Raw genomic sequence first — 5,489 nt, forward strand, 5'->3', positions numbered from 1 at the left:
GCTGTGGGGGCGGCCGTGAGCCCGAAGCGGTGTCTGAACAGGTGTCTGCAGCGCGGCCCGGGAGGGGTGCGCCTCCCGTGGCTCCAGGCCTGGCCCGGCCCTGGCGTTGCGCTTTGTTCGCCTGTGCGTTTCACTGCTTTTCACCGAGAGCCACCTCCTCTCCGCGACTCGGTTTCTTCCCTAAAAAATTGCAGCTGGTGGTGTGCACCTGCCCGAGCCGTGGCCGCCGTGTGTGGGAGCCCCCGGCACAGTGCTTGGTGGAGAGGGACTGTGTGCCGGGTAAGGGATCGGCGGCTGCTCTGTTATTGTACCTGCCGGGGAGCGTGCGCGGCAGACGTGTTTCCAGGGATCAGTGCGGGACCCGTTTCTCCACCGTGCTGACCGGAGGGCCCCTCAGGGGGAGTGCTGGCTCCTCTCATTCCCTCACAGCCCACAGCTGAGCACGGGCAGTTCCTGTCTGTCCCACCTCCAGGATAAATCCAGAATCCACCTCCTCTCGCCACTACCCTTGTCCACACCGTCGTTTCCCCCTGGCTGAACTGCTTTCCTCCTTGGTTTCTGTTCTTCCACGCTTGCCTTTCCAAAGTATTCTCAACGCCAGGGCGACTCGGTCCAGTAATGACACCCCTCTGCCCAGAAGCCTCCAGAGCTGATCTTGTTCACAACAAAAGCCAACATCCTTACCGGCGAGGAGCTGCCCCGCCCTCGCCCCACCTCCTTGTCACTGCATCTCCAGCGCCCTGTACGGCTGTTCTGGCGGCTCCCGGTGGTCACTCAGACATGCCAAGCACTATCCTACCTCGGGGCTTTGAAATTGCTATTCCCTCTGCTCAGAATGCTCTTCCCCATGCTTAGCACTGTCACCAGGTATCTTTGTTCAAATGCCATCGGCTCAATGATTCTTTCTATGCCCTCCCCCAACTGAATTCCCTTATCCGGTACAACCCGTCCCTTTTTCTGGTTTTCTTTTTCTTCATAGCATTTATTGCCGTGATATATTACATATTTTATACCTATTTTTAAAAATGTCTTTCTCCATATACCATCCACCCTTAGGAATGTAAACTTTGTAAGGGCAGAAACTTTTATTCACTATTGTGTTCCCAGCACCAAGACCTGTGCCTGTTTAGTCCTGGAGCATAGTAGGTGCTTACTAAATATTTGTGGGTCAGTCCAAACGGAGGGAAGGCTTTTGTGAGCTGAGGACATGTTCCATCTTTTTCTTCCTCTAAGGGGAGGGATGGGAAACGTCCAGCCCACAGGCCATATAAGGCCGGAGAAATCATTTGCTGTGGCCCTGCCAAGGCATTAAGGGTGAGTTAGTTAAATGTTTGACCAAATGTAGCAAGCTATTTTTTAAGTTGATAATTTTGTATGGCCCGTGAATGATGTTATACATATCCAAATGGCCCTTGGCAGGAAAAAAGTTTCCCACCCAGGTTCTAAGGAAATACAGTGTCTTATATAAATTCAAGAAATTCCACCTCAGACACATTTTCTCACACATTCTTTATAATTCTCTTTATATTCTAACTCTGGCCCAAATGACTCAGGAAAAAATATAAAATATATAAAAATTCATAATCCTATATAATAAAAGGCTAATATGCAAATCGACCGAACTGAGGAACGACTGGTCGCTATGATGCGCACTGACCACCAGGGGGCAGACACCCAAATGCAGGAGCTGCCCCCTGGTGGTCTGCACTCCCACAAGGGAGCTCCACTCAGCCAGAAGCTGGAGTCATGGCTGGGGAGTGCAGCGGCAGTGGCGGGAGCCTCTCTCGCCTCTGTAGCAGCGCTAAGGATGTCCTGACTGATGGCTCCCAGACTGCGAGAGGGTGCAGGCCGGGCTGAGGCACCCCTCCCCCCCAGTGCATGAATTTCATGCGCCAGGCCTCTAGTATGTAAAATATTTTTTAAACACTTTAAAAATATTTTTTTAAATGTATGACCCTTATGATTTAGCCATCATGCTGGCTTTCTCCATAAAACTTTTCTGTCTTACTTTGGTTCAAAGAGATTTCTTCCCTAAATTCTTACAAATATGTTCTACCTCCTGATTTGCAGTTCTCAAGTTACTTAATATTATTATCAATGTATACTTTTATCACTTCACTACGGTGATTCTCAGAGGCTTGCCTTCTAGGGGTTTGCCTCCCAGGGTGATTAGAATCACCGTGGAGCTGTTTCAAATGTTGTATCGGTCCCTAACATTTTGCAATGTCTGAAGACATTTTTGGTTGTCACAGCTGTGGGGGATTAGGGGACGGTTGGTGTTCTACTAGCATCTAGTGCAGGGGTGGGCAAACTTTTTGACTCGAGGGCCACAATGGGTTCTTAAACTGGACCGGAGGGCTGGAACAAAAGCATGGATGGAGTGTTTGTGTGAACTAATATAAATGCAAAGTAAACATCATTACATAAAAGGGTACGGTCTTTTTTTTTTTTTTAGTTTTATTCATTTCAAATGGGCCGGATCCGGCCGGAGGGCCGTAGTTTGCCCACAGCTGATCTAGTAAGTAGAGGCCAAAGAATAGCCCCTCACAACAAAAAATTATCTGGTCCAAAATATTAATAGTGCTGAGGTTAAGACACCTGCTTTATATCCTCTCACCACTTTAGGGGATGCAGAGCCTTATAGTTGACAGTTGCAATGGTAATGGGGTAGAACTCCTCAAGGGTGTTTGGGTTTAAAAAAAAGGAATTAGAATCTCTGCTCTACTATATTGTGGATTTGTATGGAGTTTAACTATGTGTTATCCATCTTTGTACTCCCCTCCCCTATACACATAATGATATGCTCAAATTCTATAGCCTAACACTGAACTTGAATATTGTCATATGCATGAGTGAATGTTCCTATGGACTCTAACACTGAGACCAACTAATGTTTTCTTAAGATAATTTTCTGATGACAACCTCATGATATTAGAGATATCCACCAAAATATCTAAAGTTCCTGCTTTAGTCTTTTAGGGCTCCATAACAAAATATCACAGACTGGGTGGTTTAAAGAGGCTTGTGGACAGCCACCTTCTTGCTATGTCTGTGCACATGGGGGGGAGGAGGGGGGGGAGAGAGAGAGAGAGAGAGAGAGAGAGCTCTCTAGTGTCATCTCTTATTATTATTATTAGCATACCAGTCCTATTGGATTAGGACCCCATCCTAATGACCTCATTTAACCTTAATTATCTCCTCAAAGGCTCTATCTCCAACTATAGTTACAAAGGAAGTTAGGGCTTCAAGATATGAATTTGGGAGTGGGGGAAACAACATAATTCAGTGCATAACAGTTTCCTTAAATTATTTTGAAGTGATTATCTTTGAAGTTTTAGAAACATTTTATATTGTATTTTATTCTATAACCTTTGTAGGTTGTGGAATCCCATAAAATTCTCACCTATTATGAAAAATAATGTACTCTATCTATGCTTTTTAATATTTGTATATTATTTTACAATTCCCCTCAGCCACTGCCTTCCAAAACTGAAAATTACAAATATCTTTATCCTCCTCTCAAATGCCATATCGCACTTGATCATTTTAGCTGTTGAATTGTGACTTTTTAGAAATATCTCTAATAGTGTACGTCATGGTTTTGTGCTAGGATGGGGCTGCATCTTCTGTTTCGTTGTATTTTTGTTGTTGTTTTGTTTCTAGTGACCTCCCTGTTATGGCCTATATTTTATGATACTTGGCTGCCTGGAGTAGTCTTTCAGTAATAACTACATTTCTTCTCTGACTTCAAATGATTACTCAAAACGGATTTCTTCTAGAAGATCACACACAACCATAGGACTGCGTGTATGTTCGGGTGTAGCAGCCTGGAGAATGCACACCACCCCCTACCAGAGATAGTCACATCCTTTGCAGACAAGATTGACTTCAGGTCTTGAAATGGGGAGATTACCCTGGATTATCTGGCTGGGCCAATGTATTCACAAAGGTCCTTATGAGAGGGAGGCAGGAAGATCAGAGCCAGTGGTAGGAGATGTGATGATGGAAGCAAGAGGATGAAGTGATTTGAGGAAGGGATCAGGAGCTCAGGAATGAAGGTGGCCTCTAAAAGCCAGAAAATGGGTAAGGAAGTGCATTCTCCCTGAAGCCTCCAAAAAGAAGGCAGTCCTACCAACATCTTAATTTTACTTTTGACCTCTAGAATGGTAAAAAAATAAATTGGTTGTTTAAGCCACTAAGTTTGTGATAAGTTTGTTATAGTAGCAACAGGAAACTAATATGCCAGAGAAGAACTTTGGCCTAAGATTTTATTTTTGGCTGACCTTGAAACTCTTTGCAAAAAGAAGTAAAGGCTAAGGCAGAGGTATAAACTGCTTGCACAAGTGTTGAAAGCATGCCTGGCATGCACATAGACCCCCCTCAGCAAAGGCTAAGAGACTTATTGGTTCAAGACATCGAAGAAAATCTCTGACCAACCAGCCATTAGTGACAACTAAGCTAACCAAGCAGAGAGTTCAGGTGCCATGCAAACATACTTTACTGAATTAGTTCAGGAAAGTAACTAAACAAACAGCAACAACAACAACTCTTTTTTTTTTAATATATTTTATTGATTTTTTACAGACAGGAAGGGAGACCGAGAGAGATAGTTAGAAACATCGATGAGAGAGAAACATCGATCAGCTGCCTCCTGCACACCTCCTACTGGGGATATGCCCACAACCAAGGTACATGCCCTTGACCGGAATCGAACCTGGGACCCTTCAGTCCGCAGGCCGATGCTCTATCCACTGAGCCAAACCAGTTAGGGCAACAACAACTCTTTGTGGGGAGAGAATTTCATTTTCAGAGTTGCCACATTATGTTATTTAACATGTCCAGTTTTTAACAACAACAAAATGAGGTAAACAAAGAAACAAGAAAATATAGTCCACACACAGGATAATTTTTTTAAAAGGTAGTAAGGTAGACTTCCCAAAGGAAGACTACATGTTGGACATAATAGACAAAGACTTTAAATCACCTGTTTTACGGTAATTATGTTAAAGAACTAAAATAAAGTGTGAGAACTATGTCTCACCAAATAGAAAATATCTTAAAGAGATAAAAATTACAACAAAGGAATTAAATAGAAATTCTGGAGTTAAAAAGTACAATGAAAAATTTACTAGAGGGACTCAACATTAGATTAGAGCTGGTAGAAGAATCAGTAAATTGAAGATAGGTAAATTCAGATTGTCCAGACTGAGGAACAAAAAGAATGAAGAAAAATGAACAGCCGGCCAGAGTGGCTCACTTGGCTGAATGTCATCTTGTGCACTGAAAAGTTGCTGGTTTGATTCCCCGTCAGGGCACATACCTGGGTTGCGGGTTCAGTCCCTGATCAGGCAGGTACAGAAGGCAACCGATTTTTTTTATTTTTTATTTTTTTCCTTTTTTTTTTTTTTGCTTTTTTTTGTTATTGCTTAAAATATTACAACAAGTAGTACATTTATCTCCTTTTTTTTCCCCCTTGACCTTCCCCCCCC

At 43.4% G+C, this 5,489-nt stretch overlaps 1 protein-coding gene across 1 annotated transcript in view; it reads left to right on the top strand.

Moving 5' to 3' along the window:
* Positions 1 to 6: 6 nt before the first annotated feature.
* The window catches only part of CCDC112 (coiled-coil domain containing 112), a 26,523-nt gene continuing 21,040 nt past the window's right edge, over positions 7 to 5,489 (top strand). The window contains exon 1 of the mRNA XM_005857369.2: positions 7 to 279. The gene's annotated coding sequence lies outside the window, so the exon portion shown is untranslated. The remainder of the gene's footprint in view (positions 280 to 5,489) is intronic.

The sequence above is a fragment of the Myotis brandtii genome, unplaced genomic scaffold, assembly GCF_000412655.1.
Source record: "Myotis brandtii unplaced genomic scaffold, ASM41265v1 scaffold1105, whole genome shotgun sequence".
Lineage (NCBI taxonomy): Eukaryota > Metazoa > Chordata > Mammalia > Chiroptera > Vespertilionidae > Myotis > Myotis brandtii.